General features: G+C 33.1%; 2 non-coding genes and 1 pseudogene across 2 annotated transcripts; 2 read left to right on the forward strand and 1 right to left on the reverse strand.

Annotated features, from left to right (window-relative positions):
* Positions 1-10,178, reverse strand: part of LOC109352299 — a 30,892-nt pseudogene extending 20,714 nt beyond the window's left edge.
* TRNAH-GUG lies at positions 5,491-5,562 on the forward strand. Its single transcript has one exon. It is a non-coding gene; the product is annotated as a tRNA-His (tRNA).
* TRNAY-GUA lies at positions 5,569-5,661 on the forward strand. Its single transcript has 2 exons — positions 5,569-5,605; positions 5,626-5,661. It is a non-coding gene; the product is annotated as a tRNA-Tyr (tRNA).

Genomic DNA, 19,748 nt, shown 5'->3' on the forward strand with positions numbered 1-19,748 from the left:
CCTTCTTGGTTGAACCAAGATTAGAAGTTATTATCAAGAACCAAGTTCTTGTGGCGAGCATCACTTTGGCTTATCAAACAATTGAATTGGTTGTGGCGCCTGCACCTCAAATCTTTTCCATCTTTTTTTATCCAATTTCAATTCATTTCCGCTGCATAATCTCAAAGGCTCTACTCAACCGTGAGCCTAGGCCATACACCAACCAAGATAGATCGTTTCAAGAGCCTTTTACCCAAGAGGTTCACATCAAGTGGCATCAGAGCTAGTCTCTTGCTTGGTGTTCACTAATCTTCTTTTGGCCGTGAGTATATCTATCTTTCCTTATCGTTATCTGTCAAAAGTGTCAAAGTCCAAAATAAAAAAGTGTCAAAAAAAGAGTCAAAGTCCAAAAATCAAAAAGTGTCAAAATGAGTCAAAGTCCAAAAATCAAAAAGTGTCAAAAAGTCCAAAAAGTGTCAAAGTGATTCTACAAAAGTTCAAAGAATCCGAAAAGAGTCTAAACAAAAAGTGTCAAATTCTTTCTTTGAGGTGTAACTCAAGTCACAACGTTCCAATTTTGAGAAGTTAGAAGGATTTTCTTTTACAAAATTTTTGGTTCAAAAACTTGGTTTACTTAAGAAGGTCGTGGAGGATAGAGTGTTGAGTGATACACAATTCCCTACATTTTCCACAAACAAAAAAGTGAGTGATACACGTGAGTTTGAGTGAAATGTCTAATCACGAAAGTGATAGTTCTCCATTGTCCCCAAGGACAGCAACCCTACATGCCATGATTACCACACAATTTCAAACACTCCAAAGGCAAATGGAGCAAATGAAGTTGGAATATGATAGAAGGCTTGATAACCGAGCGTATGGGTATTCAAGTGACTCGGATGATGAGAGAGGAAGGGGTATGCAAAGGAGGGAAGCAAGGAGAGGGAGAAGAAGAGAATATAACAAATTAGAAGGGGTCAAGATAAAGGTTCCAACCTTTATTGGCAAAAATGATCCAGAGGCTTACCTTGAGTGGGAATTGGAAATTGAACAAGTGTTTGATTGCAATTCTTACGATGAGGAGAAGAAAGTGAATGTGGCAGCCTTGGAGTTCAAGGAGTATGCCATGATTTGGTGGGATCGACTTCAAAAGGAGAGGAGAAGAATTGGTGCTGAACCAATTGATACATGTGAAGATATGAAGTTGATAATGAGGAGACGATTTGTTCCTAACTCCTATCAAAGAGATATTCACAACAAACTACAAAGGCTCACACAAGGGTCTAAAAGTGTTGATGTGTATTTCAAGGAGATGGAATTAGCCTTGTTGAGGTCTAATTTCCATGAAGACCGAGAAGCCACTATGGCAAGGTTCTTACATGGGTTGAATCAAGACATCCAAGACATTGTTGAATTACAACACTATGTTGAGTTGGATGATCTTGTGCAACAAGCAATGAAGGTAGAAGAGCAATTGAGGCAGAAAAGGTCTAAGTTCTCTTCTAGTTCTAGTTCCAAATATCAATCATCAAAATGGGTGGATAAACTCAAGAAGGAGAGCCCAACAAAGGAAGCTACACCTAGCACCAAGGGATCTGTGACTACAAGCCAAGGTAAACTAGCTGTGGTTCCAAGTCAATGGAGTAGAGAAGTCAAGTGTTTCAAGTGCTTAGGCCTTGGGCACATTGCTTCTCAATGCCCCACAAGGAAGACAATGATCATGACTAATAGAGAGATAGAATCTCAATCCGAAGCCTCAAGTGATGAAGAGGGTGGTCATGAGGAGGATGATGCTAAAGTTCCTGAAGGTGACTTGCTTATGGTGAGGAGGCTATTAGGAAGCCAAATCAAAGACCAAGAAGCTGACCAAAGAGGAAACATCTTCCACACAAGATGTCTAGTTGGTGGTAAGGTTTGTTGTTTGATAATTGATAGTGGAAGTTTCACCAATGTGGCTAGTACAAGGCTAGTGTCAAAACTAAAACTTGAATCTAAGACACATCCTACTCCATACCGATTGCAATGGTTGAGTGAGGAAGGAGAAATGCTTGTTGATAAGCAAGTTGAAGTTCCATTTACTATTAGAAACTATGAGGATTTGGTTCTATGTGATGTGGTGGATATGGAGGCTAGTCATTTGTTACTTGGCCGACCATGGCAGTATGACAAAAAGGCAACACATGATGGAAGAACAAATAATTACATATTGATACACAACAAAAGGAGGGTGATACTTTCTCTGTTAACCCCTGAGCAAGTACTAGAGGACAAGAGAATCTTGAAAAGAAAGATAGCACTAGAAAAAAAAAGAGTGAGAGAGAAAAACAAAAGAGAGTGAGAAGATACAAAAAGAGAAAAAGCCACTATATGTTATGGATAAAGTGGAGGATCAAAGGATTGTTCTAACCAAACAACCCAACACACCTATATTTATTTTCACAACTAACTTTGTTTTGCCAAAATATCTTTCTAAAATTTTCCAGGAGCTTGAAATCATCAAAGGAGTTGATGACGGATGGGATTCCAAGACAATAATCACTTGTCTTGAGAATGGACTCATGGATGCCTTAATCAATCAAATAGAATTTACTAAGGGTTGTCCCAAAGCAAATAGCATCCGAGAGCAAGGGAAGTATTTATCTAATGATGATTTAGAAAATGTTGATGGTTTGTTTCCGTTTGATGTAGGTAAAGAAGATACAATTTCGAGGTCGAAATCTCTTCAAGAAGGAGAGGATGATATGAACCTCAAAGAGCCTAACCTTGATGTGGTCTTGAAGGCATAAGTGGTCCTATGACTAGGGCTCAGGCAAAAAGGGCTCAAAATGCCCTTGGTCAACTCATAATGTTGATCCATGATGGTGAGCCAAAAATAGCCCAAGGGGTGTAAAGATGCTCACTAGCATCTTGGTCCTTGGTTCTGACCGAGCCAAGGATGGACCAGGCCATGCGCATGACTCGGGCCACAGGTCTGAACAAGGTGCCAAAAATGGCCCTGGCACAGAGCCAGACGCATCAGGCTCAATTCCTGACCGAGACAACTCTGACCAAGTTGGGGACTTTGGTGCACCCAGTGTTGCACCAGGAGCTAGGCCAAACTGGTCTGACCGAGGCGCATGCGCCTAGCATGCTGCATCAGGGACTGGGCGTAGCCTGACCGAGTCAGGCCTAGCCAATTTAATTAGTATTGAGCAAATTTAATTTTAACAATAAATGTGTGGGCTAACTTTTGTCCAACACTTAGTTTATTTAATTAAAGTATGTTTGTAGTAAATCTGCCCATAAAAATTGACCAGAATGAAAATTGACTCGTGGATGATTAAGTCAAGCCTAAAAGTGTAACCAACACTTTAATGCTTGGACCAACTTATAATTTTTGTGAACCAAACTCATTCTAACTTTGTCTAATATTATTTGGCAGGTAAATAAAGACTATTGTAGCCTTTGGAGGAAGATTGCTCGAAGGGAATCACAAAGTGACCGTGGAGGAGCTTAATGGAGCATTTATGAGGCTTAAACACCATGTTTAGACCGTTGGAGCTAAATCCACCTGGGCACAATTCAACCAGAGGAATCCTAAATTAATTTCAGAGCTGTTGGAGCAAAGTTGCTCGTGTGGAATTTGCATATGGTCGTTTGAGACCTTAATGGTGCATTATGCTAGCCGTTGGCAGCCCACCATCTTGCACCAACGACATCCTATGCTATTTAGTGCATCCTTAATCAACACTTAGCCGCGGGAAATTCATTCCTTAGCAAAGGAATCCTATGCCAAGTCCAAGTGTACCCGAGGAACATTAAGAAGGCTCAATTCCAACAATTTCCATGTGCCAAATTAGAAGAATCCAATGGAGCTCATCAAAGCTTAGCCGTGTGCATTAATGAGTCTTCAAGTCTCTTGATCATATCACTTAATGGTTAGGCCGTGCACTTAAGGAGAAAGGGAATCCCATGCTCATCACTATCCAACTGTGGCAATCAAGTACCTTAGGCCAAGTCATTAAGTTTGTTTTCAATTGTAATAAAGCACACGAAACACATGTGCTATTTCCTTTACTACTCGAATATAGTCTAATTTAGGAGTAGATTCATTTGTTTTTAGAGTATCCAATGTAAGCTTGCTAAGCATACACCTTAGCTACAAACCGTGGGAGCCTTAGAGGCTTGCCTATAAATGTAAGGCTTCTTGCTATGAAATAAATAGATTGAGTTGAAAGTAAATTGAATTCCTTTGTGAATCAAAAAGGATTATATCCTTGTGAGAGTATTCTCCAAACCTTCTTGGCTAGACCAAGATTAGAAGTTCTTATCAAGAACCAAGTTCTTGTGGCGAGCATCACTTTGGCTTATTAAACAACTGAATTGTTTGTGGCGCCTTCACCTTAAATCTTTTCCATCTTCTTTTATCCAATTTCAATTCATTTCCGCTGCTTAATCTCAAGGGCTCTNGAATTGTTTGTGGCGCCTTCACCTCAAATATTTTCCATCTTCTTTTATCCAATTTCAATTCATTTCCGCTGCTTAATCTCAAGGGCTCTACTCAACCGTGAGCCTAAGCCATACACCAACCAAGATAGATCGTTTCAAGAGCCTTTTACCCAAGAGGTTCATATCTCTATGCCAAACAAACGAGGTAGATTGCGGCTATTACGTGTTGAAATTCATGAAGGAGATCATTCAACACTGAACAACTAATGAAATCAAGTTTGTTGACAAATCATATACAGATGACCAAGTCAACTAGATTAGAGGACAACGGTCAAAGTTTGTACTTAGTTTAGTTCGCAAATAATAGATATAGTAGATTAATTTTGCATAGATTATAGCTTACGGAATTCAATTAATGTTCAATGTAATGTATATGATTTGTTCTTTCTATCTACTTTCATTGGGACATATTCCCTACAGTATAGAGGTGAAAAGGATGAAGCACGTATGGGAAAACCCGGAATATTTTTCTTCTTGGTATCATGGTAAGTTTGCTTGGAATTTGATTCATGATGGTGATAGTCGCCAACGTAGAGAAGTATTTACTAAGTTGTAGAATGTCTCAAAGATAGTTATTCTTTACTATTGGAGTGTAGTAGTAAAACCTAAAATATATTTGATTTTGATATAGCATATTAGTTATTTATTTATTTATGTCCTTATATATTCAAATTTTAGGATTTAATCCTAAAAAATGTACCTAGCATTGCATATGTATACTAATCAATGATACAATTAATTATGACATTAGACTAAGATACAAAATTTAAACTAGAATGAAAAAACTAAAATTAACTATATTTCTAAAAAAAACTTGAAAATTACAAGAAAAAAACCACATAATGATTATGATATTTGTATTAATCATCGATAGGAATAAAAAAGATGATTAACTAAAATAGAGAATATAAGCTAAAAAACTTGAAGCTGGAAATGAAAATTAACTATTTGTAAATCATTTATTATAGATGTTTTGTTCATAGGTGGAAATTAACTATTTGGAAATGAATATAACAGAACAACAAAGTGGCTGTAGTTTAGTGGTAAGAATTCCACGTTGTGGCCGTGGAGACCTGGGCTCGAATCCCAGCAGCCACAAATTATCCGACCTTAGCTCAGTTGGTAGAGCGGAGGACTGTAGTGGGGACTAACCTCAGAGTAATCCTTAGGTCGCTGGTTCGAATCCGGCAGGTCGGAATTACTTTTTCTAATTTTTAGTTTTCTTCATAATATGGGGTGTCATTTTTGTATGCAAGACTGTCTCCATGTGTTTGAAAAAACCCCATTAAAGAAGGATAAGAGAAGGGCTTTATAGTGGTTTCCTTCTCCCTGTTGTATAATGTGAATAAAACATCTTCAATCTATATACTATCTTAGTATCTTGGAAAGAATGCAAAATACACAGTTTTGGAACTATCACCATATAGGCTTTCTGAATGAGATAGCTAATTAAATGTTTGCATTTTATTTTCTTCAGCATTTGCAAAAAAAGGTACTAATTTTCTAATGAACATGGACTCTAAAAGCAAACTTACTCAATTATTGTGAAAACTGAATCTAATTTTTATAAGACCAATTTTTGCAACCTAGAAAAGTAGTTAGTTGAATAATAAAATATTGTAGTGAACAACATAGACCGTGTTTTTCAATTCACCTTAGGCAGCATTAGACACCTGAGTTATATATTCATACAAACTCCATGGAATTTGCAATGTAAAATTGTATCTAAATTTGTTTATGAACTTTCCTATTTTTTATATCATTATGAGGTTGATTATCCAGGTGAATAACTACATAAACCATCTAAACTTGGAAAAAGATATAAAGGGACGAAATACATATATAATTGACATTCTCTACAGAAGTACAATCCCATAGATATTTCACCAAACAACATGAAACTCTCATTCAGATTCCTAGATCATTTTTCACTAAGTGTTTGCTCACTTTCCAGGGACAAAGTTTGTGGCATAGGCCCATGCATTGTTGTAATTGAAAGTGAAGAGAAGGTTGCAGTTGATGCTTGCTGTTTGTGTTAGCAAGGATACATGGCCTTTATATATGGCTTAAAAGAGGAAATTGGCACTTATGGTATCTATATCTTTAAAAACCTCTTTCATCCAATAAGAAATGTTCATTTATGAATTTGGATAGGCTATCTGGTATAAAATACAGAGATGCATGAGATTGTGAATAAACTCTATTGCTGGTTGATTTTACATAGGTAATTAAGAAAGCACCAAATTAATGAATGAGGCTATTTAAATCCTAATTGTTTATTAATACTTTCAATTATCTGTCTATACTCACTATCGACAAATCTTAATATATTAAATAAAAAGTACCATAATGATGGATTTACACGAAAAAGAATTAGATTGCTAGTATTACCCCAAGTTACTATCATTTACCAACTTGCAAACAAGAAAATAGAGGTTAGCTTAGGTAGTGCTTTTTGTTATCTGACCTGGCCAAGTTGATCCTATTTGGCATTTTTTTATTTTCCCTTTCATATCAAAAGTCCCCCTTAATAGAAGCATAAGAAATGAGAATTGTTGTGGTTTTGTTCTCTCTGTTGCATCAAATGAATGAATACTTTTTGTCTATGGTAATCTCAAAATCATGGTATCTTAGAAGCAAAGCAAATATACGCAATTGGAAATTAACACCTTTGGTGCTTTCTGTATGACTGTATGAGCTAACTAATTAAATATATGTACTTTAATTTCTTGTTTTAAAATCTAATGAGCATTTTCTAAAGCACTTGTCGTATGAAAAGGGAGTCTAAAGGCAAATTGATCCACTGTCTTGTGAAAGCTGAATTCAATTTTGTTAAGATGCCACTGTCAGCAAAATATCTATGTAAATAATTAAACACGGAAAAGAAGTGCAGTGAACAATAGCACAAATATATTTTTTCATAAAAGATCAAAATTAGACCAATGAGCATTGGTATTGGTACAACCTCTGCATATTTGTACTCTGAATGTATCTAAATCTGTGTGGACCCGTCCAAGAATAACAGAGAGCCTTCAATTACTGTGGAGTCTCATTATTACTGTATATGTATAGAATGAAGAGTTATAGAAAAAACCATCTAAATATTGAAACAAAACTTTAAGCTACTAGTTCTATGTGTCTTTTATACTTATAAAATCTTTCATACATCATCTCATATTTAATGCGAGATTTCACACTTGGATATACTCAGTAATTTTTTTTAAATGTGAGTACCACATACTTATCAGTCCGCTCCATCTTAAATCCATCGTGTTTCAACTAAACTGTTGACTCTGATATCATTTGTTGACCCATATGCAATTGAAGAGCCTCAGATCATTAGTGAGTCTCATTGTGACAGAACATGTGAAGAGGAAAAAGTTATAAATGAGACATCAAAACATTAAGTCAATAATTCTATGACTCTTTCTCATTTAAAAACTTTTTCACTGATTCATTCGGTAGAAATTCAAAGTTAATAAACCCAGCAGACCCGAAAGTTAATTTTTGAGAGGACAATTCAATTCATATAGCAGCTAGCAAGGGATAATATTCAAATTGGTAATTGATCATTGGCTTAGTACATAAGTCTGGCATACCAATCAGAACAACTTTACAAATATTGTATGAATACAAAATATTTTTTTAGAACAAACTGGAGAAGTTCTGGTTGTCATTGAGAAAGCCCCAAAATCTACATAAGACAATATTAATGTACTCTTCAATGGAGCATTGTACAATTATTCCAAACTCCTCCACTTTTGTCTTCTTACCAATCCTGGAAAATGGTGGTTGAAAGAAATTGCGTGGAAGCTAACAATGAAGATCATCTATCTTATTTTTGGTGTCCCATTTGTGTACGAAGCTAATTAAAAGGTGGTACCTAATTGAAAAAATAAAATAAAACATAAAATATTTGTTTATATCATATGGATGAATGTGATTGGTCTGGTACATGAAGATAAGAACTTTTAAGGACAAGTGATCCTGGTTCTGAAGCTAATAATGCCTCGCTTCCCTTTAAATGAAGACAAAACATGGGTATGAGAATCTTTGAATTTTGAACACAGAAAATATTCCAACTACATCACACTTATCTTAATTCTCACTACTTGATCCCATAAATAGGCAACTAAACATAAACACCTTTCACAATTCTCAATTGTTTGAAATTAACATCACAATGAGCACTTTTTTTCTCAAAGTTTGTCATGCACTTGCACTGCACTACTATTGCTGCTTTTATTGCATATTGTAGTGGAGATGTAAAGTGTGTTGAGAAAGAGAGAAAAATACTCCTCAACTTCAAACAAGACGTTCTAGGTGATAACATTCGCATGTTTTCTACATGGTGAGATGATCATAATAATAGAGATTGTTGCAAATGGAAAGGAGTTCAGTGTAGCAATGGAATATGTCATACGTACAGAAGCTTCGCTTTCCTGGTTCGGGAACACATTTTTTATCAGGTGAATTGAATATTTCTTTACTGTTAGAGTTGCAAATTATGGAATATTTAGATTTCAGTTTGAATTATTTTATTGCTAATAATATCCTGAAACAAATGGGTTCTTTAAGCAACTTAAGATATCTCAAACTATCATATAATTATTCTGGTGGGATGATTTCTTATCAACTTGAAAACCTGTTACGATTGGAATATATCAATCTTAAAGAAATTTTTTAGTTAAAGCAATCCCTTCACAACTAGGAAAGCTCACGAATTTAAGATATCTGAATCTGAGTGTGAATATCAGAATTGATGGACAAATTTCTTATCCACTTGAAAATCTCTCACAACTATAATATCTTGATCTTGGAGGAAATTCTTTTCATGTAGCACTCCCTTTTCATGTTGGAAACCTTCCTACGTTGTAGACTCTTGAGCTCAAATTCCATCTTGGTCTCAATATAAAAGATGGAAAGTGGCTATCTACTCTCACTTCATTAATAATTCTTGACTTGAGTGACTTATCTCATCAATGGCTGCAAATAATCAGCAAACTTCTTCCCAAGTTAATAGATTTGAGGTTAAGAGAGTGTCAACTTTCTCATAATGATATTTATTCATTGTTTGATTCTCATTCCAACATATTTTCATACTGATTAAGGATGGTAAGAGAAGTGGAAAACTTGGAATTGAAGTCAAATAAAGAATAAATATCATTATCAGAAAGTTGACACTCTCTTAGCCTCAATTCTATTAACTTGGGAAGAAGCTTGCTGATTATTTGAGGCCATTGATGAGATAAGCCACTCAAGTCAAGAATTGTTATTGAAGTGAGAGTGGATAGCCAGTTTCCACCATTAATTTTGAGACCAAGATTGGAGTTAAGCTTAAGAGTTTGCAACGTATGAAGATTTCCAACATTAAAAGGGAGTGCTCCAGAAAAGAGAATTCCCTCCAAGATCAAGATACTCTAGTTGTGAGAGATTTCCAAGTGCATAAGGAATTTGTCCATCAATTCTATCATTCTTACTCAGATCTAGATATCATAAATGCACGAGCTTCCTTAGTTGTAAAGAGATTGCTCATACTAGAGAATTTTCTTTGAGACTGAGATACTCCAATTGTGACAGATTTCCAAGTTGATAAGGAATCACCCCACCAAAGTCATTATATGATAGAGTGAGATATTTGAAGTTTCTTAGGGAACTCATTTATTCCGGGATATTATTAGCAGTAAAAGAGTTCAAACTAAAATCCAAATATTTCATACTTTACAACTCTAACAGTGAAGTAGTATTGAATTCAACTGATAAAAAATGTATTCCTAAACCACGAAGGCGAAACTTCTATAAATGACTTGTTTCATTGCTGCACTCAACTCCTTACCATTACTGTTTTAAATATTTTGCATTTTATTGCAGGAAATACACTCTTCTCTTATGACATGATTTATTGTTCTCTTTTGAACTTGTATATTGTAACTATTGTGTTGAAATTATGGATTTTGGATTGATCTCACTAAAGAATAATGAAAGACCAGTTGGAAATAGACATGTTTGAGATCACATTATATGAAATTTTCATGTCACTCATCCATATTTGATCTATGTCATTAAATATATTAATATGGTGATCATCGTGGTCGAGTCATGTTTGAATGTGATGAAGGTCGTGGTAGTTCCATAGTTGATATATGAGATGAATCACATTGTATTAAGATATTTTTCACTCCGAAATCCAAGTTTCGACGTTCTAAATGTTACCCTAAATCGGGATATTAATAATCTTCGGTAGAGTTTTAACCGACAATATTCGGGCATGATTTTAATCACGATGTTTCATCGCGTTAGTCACATCACCCATTCATTTATTTAAAAAAATTATTATAACACTTTTTTTATTTAAGAAAGTTCATCTGTTGTCTTAAAAATTGTGTCACTTTATGTATTATTTAATGTGTTTGACCAAAAAATATATTTAATTATTATACTTTAAACTTTTAAATTATAAAAAGTGACACATAGAATGACATACTTTTTAGAACAATAGATGTATTTCCTTTTTACCTTCGAATAATGTCTTTATGGAGATCCCATTTGAAACTCACATATATCTTTAATTTGTAGCAAATAAATACATTCTAACTTCTATAGTCCTTTTAAAAATTATACATAATGAAAGTTCTCTTACATATGGAGATGTTACTTATAATAGTATGACTTTATTCGAGTTCGTAATAATTTTACACTCGATGAAACAAATTATATCCGCCACTGGCTACTCTAAAATTTTTGCATTTTATTACAGGAGATACACTCTTCTGTTATGGCATGAAAGCATCTAGTATTAATGCAAGTGCCCAATATGTATTCTCTAAAAACATTGTTTTCCATTGTGGTTTTGGTGGTTGATGTATTTTGGTCTTACATGGCTAGTGAAGGATTGCAATCTTTGTTTCTAAAAGATTAAAGGTGTAAAGTGACAATGTATTAGATGCAAAAGAATGCAACAAAATTTTGAGCTACAAAAAAAGATTTCCCATCCATTATTGTTTAACATATTATAAGGGTTTCTTCTCTTCATGATTTGTTTGAATAGGGAGGGATAATAGATAATTGCATATGTATTATATTCCTCAGAGTCAGAGTCACCTACCACCACCTTGTAGTATTAGTTTTAGATATTTCAAAAGAATGCAACAAAAAATTGAGCTAGAAAAGAAGATTTCCCATCCATTATTGTTTTAAAATATTATAAGGGTTCTCTTCATATTTGATTGAAAAGGGAGGGATAATAGATAATTGCATATATATATATATATTATATTCCTTAGAGTCACCTACTACCATCTTGTAGTATTAGTTTTAGATATTTCAAATGTGGAGTCTAGTATTGTTTGTGTAACTAAAAATTATTACATCTTTTGGGATTAATAGTCTTAACTAGATCTATTCATTTAAAATAAATTCATTTACTTCTAAATCATTAATGTACCATATAATACGATTAACATTATTAATACTATTTTTTAAAATTTTCATATATAATATAAGATTTTATTATATACCAAAGTTCTAAAGTTGCTAAAGTGGTCAGTGAAAGGAATATGTTTGTGTACATAAGATTTGAATAGAGATTTTTTCTAATACTTGTTTCAAACATGTTAGTTATTTGTTTTACAAGCTTTCTTTTCATTCTTTTCTCTTGTATAAATAAGTTATATTGACCCACTTCTTATTCAATCAATTCAATTCATAATTCAATGAGAATATTATCAATCTTTGTTTCTCATTCTTCTTTCTTTAAGCTTTCTTTTATACACTTCTTGACTCATTGAGAAGATTTCTTTTCATGGCTCTTACCACATTTTAACAAGACGCTCATATATGACATCAATAATTTTTTAACTGTTTAGATTTCAGTCTTATTTTTTAATAAATAATATTACAAAGTATCAAATTTCTCTTTCACCTTGTATTTTAGTGCTACAAAGAAATGACTTTGTTCTACAGAAATTTTATTTATTAAAAAGTTTCTAGGACCTTATATTGTATATTCTTTTAATATTGCTACAGTATTTTTCATATTTAATATTGCTATAATAAAATTGTACAACTTCTCTTGCAACAAAATTGTTGTTTAAAGAATTGTTGTGATGAGCAATAAACAACAATATTGCCTATGATAAACAAAATTGTAATTGTGATGAGCAATAAAATTGTTGTTTAAAGAAACTTGTCATATTTTTATAAGATAAATTATAAAAAGTAAGTGAGTAATAGTTTAATTTGTTGTAAGAGAAGTTGTACAACTGTAATTGTACCTTCTAACACCATAACACACCAAATTTGTACATGTTGAGAAGAATGCAGAATATCCCATTGCCTCTTGGTAGTATATCAGCTTCCCTTGCCGTAGAACTTTTCCAATACACTTTTGTTCCACCAAAATCCCCAAGCACAACATTGAAATTTGCATCAATAGTTGAATGTAACTTAAATTTAATATAAAATCGATTTAAGATTTGAGTTTATTGCAGCATGAGAGGCACTTCTGGTTTTGTATAGTTTCTAAAAGTTTAATTTCGTGTATGATATTAGAATGATTGTGTTGTCTTAGCTCTTAAACCTTTTAAATTTGATCATTTGAACTGAAATTGATATTTGATAAAAGTGGCAGCCTAGTATAGCCTTACTTTTTAAATATAAATGTTACTTTCAAAATAGTGGCGACACGCCATCCTTGACTGACGTGTGGCAAGTCATAGATGATGCAACATACCAAGGGAATGTTGTAGAGGCCACACCCGCTCATATAGCGCCACATGGCAGGCTTTTACATTATGTCGTTGGCGTTGTGGCGACATTAATGATAGCCTTATGCTGAAAGTTTATTTTTTATTTTTTTGTTTTTCTCATTTTTTGGAGCATTTCTCCGCCCTTCTCTCTTTGTAGCTCTTTTTTGTGCTTTTCTAGTTCTTATTTTTTATTCTATCTTAGTCAGGTGCTCTAGACCCCTATTTATACTAGGGATTTAACATATGTTGAAAACAAAACAAAATCCCTTATTAATATCTCCAATTAATTACAACATTTTATTTATTTTTATTTAAAGTCAAATTTGTAATTGATTGATTTTAATTAAAATTTGAATACTATTGTAAGATTGCTTCTAGAATATTTAGAAAGATCTCTTAATAATTTCTCAGTCATAAAATATTACTATAATATTCCTACTAATTTGACTTTAAAGTTAAAAGTATTTGAGATGTTCTTTATGGGTAGATATTTCATGGCATATTTTTAAAAATTCTGAAAATTATTGCATTAACTAGTGTTAGTAATATGATTATTTGATTGTTATAAAGTATGAAAAAATGAGTACAATAATTTTTATATTTATTTAATTTAAAAATGAAAATCAAATGGGAAGCATACATGCTTATTTTTAAAATAAAAGTAAAATTGGTGGGGGAAATAGTATCCCACTATTATTGAGCCAATTAAGTGATCTTTAAATATCAATTTTATTTTTATTTGTAAAGGAAATAAAAAACAGGGAGGAAATTTGAGTATGAGGTTTATCTGATCAATAAATGCATCTCCATTAATCCCCTTTTTATATGAGTGAGAAATCTAAAATTATTTTCTTCTCAGACTATTTTTCAAAATGAAATCTTTCATATACTACTATTTGTTGGAATCAATTTTGATTAAAATGTTTTTATCACACTGATTTGTTTTTTATTATATATTTCCCTTTCTTTCTTATTGTATTATTAAAAACAATTTGTTTTTTGTACCCAAAAAAAACATTTAGTTTTTTTTATTAAAAATCATCTTGGTTAGGATTTTAAGTCGAACAAAATTGAATGTTCAAAGTTGTTTTACCTATGTCGAGTGGTCCTAACGTATCTGTTCTCTCGCTGATATAGCGCTGTATCCCATGTGATTCATTTTGACGCATGTCCTAGCTTTTGTAGTCATATATTAGGTTTGTCCGTGCCGCATGGTAGAGGATAGTCCAGGGTCCAAGCTACATGTTCAATGCTGTAACAAATATCTATGTTGTTTACATTAAATGACATTCCTATAGTAGGGGTCTATCCTATTTAGATGACTTGACAATCCTCTAGCTGAAGATGTGGTTCCATAATTGCAACGTCGTGTCATTGTTGTCCTTTGTCTAGTTAGGTTGACTGTCCGGACATGATCGACGATAATATGAGCTATAATTTATTTTCCTAGTATTTGGCTCTGATATGCACATATTACCTTATTCATGATGTATTGCGGAACCATGATGAAACAATTACCCCAATTTAGTGGTATTTTGTGGCATGGTTGTTATGTTGGACTTAATTAGAGTTGGATCTTGGGGTGGTCAATAGACATTCAGGGATGATCTTTGATCTGTATTGACCGTCAATTCATTTGTGCAAGGCTTTAATATTTTCAAAAAGCATACATGTGGGTGATGTTGTTGATTCTTTCTCTATTTATAATTGTATTTATTCATTTGAGCCTCAAGTGAGGGGTCTTCATAAAAGCGTGTGGATTTGTGACATGTGGTTGGCCCGAGGCATATGTGAACATGTACGGTTAGATGTCTGATCCAATCCGGCCCAAATATTATATGCGATTTTGGCTTGGGTTGGATCAATTTTCTTTATAAAAAATTAAAATTGGATATACACTCAAATACTAGAGTTTAAGAAAAAAAATAAGATATTGCTTAGAGACCAAGATACAACAATAAATTAAAAGGATAAAGCAAGAGGGAAACTTTATGGGGTCATTAGGTGCCTAGCTTAAAAGCATCCACAAAGAGACGTAAACATATACCAGCTTTCCAATAGTTCATCATCATTAGAAAAGAATGCAGCCTCCTAATCAAGGTGGATTTTTATATATTAGCATAACAATCCCCTCAATTGCAGCCTCTACAACACCAACAACTAGAAAATCTCAACCACTGATTTGTCCAAAGATTGTAGCTAGTGAATTTGTTGTGTAGAAACCCAAAAGTAGAGGAATATTTTCACAGGGAAGTTCCTCCCAGATTTTATCAGGAAACTGATATTGGACGTATATAGAGAAGAATATCTAGGTCAAGGTTATTGGGACCAGATTGAACGGGACGGTCCGACCGGTCCAACCGTCATCCGCCTGCATAGATGCCCTCATAACCTAGAAAAAGAGGATGTCATTCCAAGCCGTTTTGGACCGTGGAAAAACCGGTCCAACCAAGTTAGACCGGAATAACCCGGTTGGTTAAACCGACCGATTAGATGAAATAAAATAAAAAATAGAATGTGTTACACTTCGCAGTAGTAAAAAATTAAAAAAACTCAAACCTAGCCGCTAGCTACCACTTGTGTTATTCTTCACCGTCTTCATCCTTCACGTCACTGTCTTCTACCTTCACTGTTATTATTGTCTTCCTTCACCTTCTCACTGTGTTGCAGGTTTTTCACCTTCTTCCATCGTTGTTCCTTCACTGTTGCTTTTCTTGGTTTCTTAATAGTTTAAGTTCTACATCTCAGTGTTTAATAGTTTAAGTTCACTGCAACTATTATCACCTTCTTCCTTTGCTTTTCTTGGTTTGTTTTTGTGTATAATATGAGATTGTGGTTAGTTTGTTTTTGTGTATAATATGAAATTGTTATAATATGAGATTGAATAGGTCTGTGCAGCATACAATTATAGTGAAACCACTCAAATCTACAAGTTTTTTTATTTTAAAACCATGGTTATATCAGTGAAAAACATATTGTAGTAGCTATGTTGAGTTAGACACTTAAACTAGATCTTGGAGTGTACCAAGTTGATGAAGCAATTTGTTTTTGTTAACTGAGATATGTTATGTCTAACACCACTACCATTATAGGCAATGTCAATACCACAAACCTCAAAAAATGTCATAGTAGTAGCAATCATTTTATTTCTATGTATTGTTTAATAGTAATAATCAGTTTTTGCATTGTATTAATATTTTATTCATCTGTCCGTATTGATATTGTTTTGTTAACTTGGTAAATGGTTATCATTTCAGATATGATATCATCTTCAAATTCTCCAAATACAAATCAAGTAGTAACTCCTACTACTCAATCGGTTAGAGCAAAATCTGACCCAACATGGGACCATTGCCAATTAGTGCAAGATGTTGATGGAAAGAAAAGTATAAAATGTTTGTATTGTTCAAAGTGTTATAAGGGTAGAGGAATACATCAAATTAAACAACGTCTTGCTGGAGAAAAGGGAGATGTTCTACCTTGTCTTTCAGTTCCTTTTGAAGTTAAACATAAATTAAAAGAACACTTGAATCAAGTTAGTGGTAGTAGAAAATGAGGAACTAATCAAATTCGAAGGAAAGAAGATTTAGATGAGGAAAATGTTACACAACTTGAAGGAAATGTGAATCCACCAATACCAACTAAAGCCAAGGGTAAGACAAACACTTTGGGCTTTGCTCCAAGAACTACGGTAGGAGCTAAACCCTCAATCAGAATGGGCTTTTCAGGTAAGGATGCTATTCATAAGGCTGATTTGGTAGTTGTTCAATTCTTTTATGATTGTTGCATATTGTTCAACTGTTCAAATTCTATTTACTATCAAACTATGATAGATGTAATTGTTGCAATTGGTCCTGGTTATAAAGGTCCTAGTTATTATGCCATTAGATCTAATTTGTTGCATGAAATGAAGTAAGAGGTTGAGTTATTAGTTGAGAATTTTAGGAACTTTTGGAAAGAAACTGGTTGTACCATCATGGCTGATGGTTGGCAAGACCAAAGAAATAAGCAACTTATCAACTTTCTTGTCTATTCTCCAAAAGGAATAAGTTTTGTGAGATCTGTTGATTCATTTAATGTTGTTAAAGATGCTAGAACACTTTGTAATTTGTTTATTGAGTTAATTGAGTTTGTTGGAGTAACCAATGTTGTACACTTGGTTACTGACAATTCTGCAAATTATAACCACGTGGGCTATGTTAAGTGAGAAGTTTCCATCTATATTTTGGTCTCCTTGTGCTGAATATTGTTTAAATTTGATTCTAAGAGACATTGATAAAAATGAGCATGTGAGTACCTTAGCTAAGAGTGCCTCTGATATAACAAAGTTTGTGTACAATCATGGATTTTTGGTAGCATGGTTAAGGAAAAGACTAGGGTGGAAAGAAATCATACGTCCTGGGGCAACTCGTTTTGCAACAACCTTCATTGCACTGAAAAGCATTCATGAACACAAACAAGATTTGCAAGTTTTGGTCACTAGTAAAGACTTCATTGATTCTAGATATTACAGGGACAAGAAATCAATTAGATTTGTGGAGGTTGTGATGAATACAAGGTTTTGGAATAATTGTGCAATTATTGTCAATAATGTGGCTCCGTTAATCCGCTTATTAAGAATTGTTGATGCTGATGACAAGCCTTCTCTACCTTATGTATATGATGCGATGCGTAGAGCAAGGAAAACTATTAAGAATGTGTTCATGAACAAAAAGTCTTTGTGTAAACCTTATATAAGAATTGTAAAGCAAATGTGGTATAAACAACTTAGAACAAAATTATATTGTGGTGCATACTTTTTGAATCCAACATTTTACTATGATAAGGATAACTTTTGTATGAAACCGGAGAATGAACAAGGTTGGCTTGATATTTTAAAAGCAAAAGTTACCACAAGCAAGACTGAGTTTTTCAAACAAAGTTGCACCTATCATGATAAAGTTGAGATTTTTAGCAATACAATGACAATTGAAACATTTAAACACTTACGACCATGTAAGATTTTAATTTATCAATTTATTGAAATATTGTGTAAGATTGTAAGACTTTAATGACCTACTAAACTACTAATTTGTTGTGATGATTTTTAGATCAATGGTAGTCCCAATTTGGATTTAGTGCTCCTATGGTATCTCAATTAGCTATTAAGATTTTGATTCAAACAACATCTTCTCCTGGTTGTAAAAGAAATTGGAGTGTATTTGAAAGAATACACACAATGAAGTGGAATAAATTAGAGCACAAAAGATTGAATGATCTAATCTATGCGCACTATAATTTGGGCTTAAAAGATAGGTTTGTTTTTAACTTAATTTTTAATATATGTTACTTAACATCTATTTTGTATTGATATATCATATTTCTTATAATTATAGGGCGATTAATAAAAGAAGAACACTTGATCTTATTGATTATTAGAGTATGGAGAATATTGAGTTTTGGATTACTGAAGAAGAATAAACTCCATTGATTGATTATGATCAAATACAAAAAATGTTCTATTATGATTTGTCAAATCCAATACTTGATTTAACAAAGGATGACGAAGGTTTGTATTGAACATATTATAATGTGCAACAATTTTCAAATTATTATACAAATTAATCTAATGTATATTCTAATTTGGAGGTATGGTTGAAGGACAAAATATTTCTATTGATGAAGAGCTTAATTTGGACTCTTTTTCTTAACAACATGAAGATGGTTACACTCAAAATACATCTCTAACCAACAATGTCAATTTAGGATCTAATGAAGATAATGATACTTTGATGAATTAGAATGTTTAATCTCTATATGAGGTAGTTGCATTTTGATTTATAATTTTAATTATGTAAGACTTAAACTTGGTTGATACACTTTTATTTTGATTTATGTGTGTGCATTATGCAAAACATGATATTGATAAGTATGTTATTCACCTATTTTAATTAATTATATAATATATGTATATATATATATATATATATATATATATATATAATATGATAGTATAATATTGTCCGGTTGGACTAGACGGCCTAACCGGTTAAATCGGTTAAAACCTATACAAGACTTCTTCCAGTTTGATGTCCGACTCGAGTTTTATAATATTGCTCTTAGTAGTAAGATTAGAAACATCAAAATAGTCCAATGATTCAATCAATTGAAACAATTGCATGTGAAGTGGTGCTTTTTTCTAGCAACCATTATCATGCAAGACAAAGGTATTTTATGGGAAGGAATGAGAAATATATGCAAATGAACTCGTGAGAGGAAAAAGGAAAGTACCATGTGTCTCATAAGAATAAATAGGAGATACTTAAAAGCTTTACACTTAAACAATTTTTGTCCGATCTGAATTTAAGAGGTGAAACTGAAAATCAGACTAGAGCAATCGGTCTTTAAAAATAAATCCAATACAATCCAAACACACTCAGTTTTGGAGATTTCAGTCTATTTTAAATTAGTTTTCGGTTTTTTAAGACCGATCTGGATTTGAATATCCGTAGTGGTCTATGTCTATGCCCTTCGCTGGCACATTGATGTATTTTGCCT

Source organism: Lupinus angustifolius, chromosome LG07, assembly GCF_001865875.1.
Source record: "Lupinus angustifolius cultivar Tanjil chromosome LG07, LupAngTanjil_v1.0, whole genome shotgun sequence".
NCBI classification, from domain to species: Eukaryota; Viridiplantae; Streptophyta; class Magnoliopsida; order Fabales; family Fabaceae; genus Lupinus; species Lupinus angustifolius.